Here is a 2,106-nt window from a genome sequence, read left to right as displayed (position 1 = left end):
TCTCTTTGGCTAAAAACCGAGAGTTGTCTAATATCTCTCGTTTTTTCCAAAAAGAGAAAAACCGAGAGATTTCAATATTACTTTCGGTTTTTTCCACTAAATTTTTAAAAATGTGCGGATTATTTTGCTCGCAACCAAAACCTGTTCAGCCAAACCAATATATTAATGATAAAAGAAATGCAGCATACATTAAACGATCACATTAATTGATCATGAACATTACAAAATTCGAAACCAAACTAATATTCCGAACAATCTGTTATAAATTCAACCTATAATGAAAACGTGTTTTGAATCGAAACAACCTTAGCTTGTGGGGGGAGGAGGTGGTTGTTGCCTCATATATAATTCGATTCTCTCCATTCTTGCGTTCATCTCTGACTTCTCCCTCTCCATTTTTTCGGTAATCTCTAACTTCTCCCTCTCCATTCTTTCCACAATTTCTTGCTTTTCTGATTGCAATTCTTCCATTTTGCGCCTTCTTTCTTCATCTCTCTTCTCCAGTTCCTCCAGCTTGAGCTTCATTATTTGATTCTCTTCTAACAATCGCTCATTGTTTCGCTGTGAACTGTTTCCACTACGACGATCCTCACGAAAGTGTGTGGGCCGGACGCCTGATCCCATTTCGAACACTACCCCGTGTTTTTGTTGTCCGAACACCCTCTCCGTCAATTCAAAATCCGATATTCCCGGTTCGTTACTAACAACCTCTTCCATCTCAGCCTGCACAATTCAAATAAAATATCATTTCTATAATAAAAAAACTAGGCATATTCAATTCACTTATAATTTTCTCTTACACGTGTTCGTCCGGGACGGGTGTTGGGTTTTCTTGTGTCGGTTTTGGTGTATGGGTCCTCTTGAATACTTCAATTACAGACGGTGGCCGTCCCATTTCAATCGCCTGTTGAAATAAATGATTTATATAATTAATAACAATCTTTATATTAAGTTATTACAAATAATGAACTTACCAACTCGTCTTCAATTTGTGCAAACGGTCTACTTCCCGTTCGATGCGGGAATTTCAGATTCTTCCGGTTCTTCATATTTGTAGAACTGTGTCTCTGTATTTGAAATAACAAATGAAGTTAGATTAATTAATATCCACTTTTATTTGAATTATGAAACCGTACCTTAAACGTTTCTGTGAAGAAATGGTTGCGACACACAAACTCCCAATCATCTCGATCGTAGTCCGGTGGAGGATTAGCCAGTACCGCCGCCTCGTCTCCTTTGTGGACGCGGATATAATTCTTGTTCAAATCCGACCGCCATCTATCCCATATCTGATTGGCGTGTCCCAACCCCGTCTTTCGAAAATACTCAATGTCACCATTAGTCGCTTCGAACGGATCCTGAAAAAAATAACATCCAAATGTGAAAAATAATTATTTAATAACGTAATGTATAATCAAGTAATAATTATTAACCTTGATAGCAGTCCACAGTGAATCCAATTGGTCTGCACTTAAAGCCTTCCACTTGAGAAGACGGTGTGAGACGGCTGCGGGGTCCCGGATAATCGACCCCACATGTCTAGACCACCGTGTCCTTCCCACGTCTGTACCGCCTGGCCTCCCATCCTTCTCTCTAAACGTTAGAGGGATCCTCGTCCCCGCTAGCCTCTTAGATAGCGCAATATTCTTGTTCTTCCCCCGTCTCTTGCGGGCAAAAGATTCTTCAAAATTATCAAAATCTTAATTAAATATGTCAATCAATTGAAACACTAACTAATTTGTAAACGAAATACCTGTCGATGATGGGTCGGGAGTGGTCCCGTGCTCCTCCTCGTCATCCTGCTCCTCGATAGGCTCCTCAAGACCCTCGTCTTCAGCCTCATCGCTAGGCAGGTTATCAGCGAATGTGCTCTCTATAAACTCTGCGAGGTCATCATCGTCTTCAGTCTCGTATGTTCGGGGAGGCGCAGTAGCTATCGGGACCACAGGAATCGGTGGTTGGTCTCAAGAAGACGATCCTCGTCGCTTTAACGACTCGGATTGGGCAAATAGGTTTTGGTAACTTTTATCCAATTTCTTGGGTGTCTTCCTCATACTCTTCCAAGTTGTTTTAGGACCTTCAGACATTCTTAATTCACACCATTAA

This window comes from Impatiens glandulifera, chromosome 9 (assembly GCF_907164915.1).
Source record: "Impatiens glandulifera chromosome 9, dImpGla2.1, whole genome shotgun sequence".
In the NCBI taxonomy this organism is placed as follows: Eukaryota; Viridiplantae; Streptophyta; class Magnoliopsida; order Ericales; family Balsaminaceae; genus Impatiens; species Impatiens glandulifera.
Note: the sequence above shows the minus strand (reverse complement) of the source record.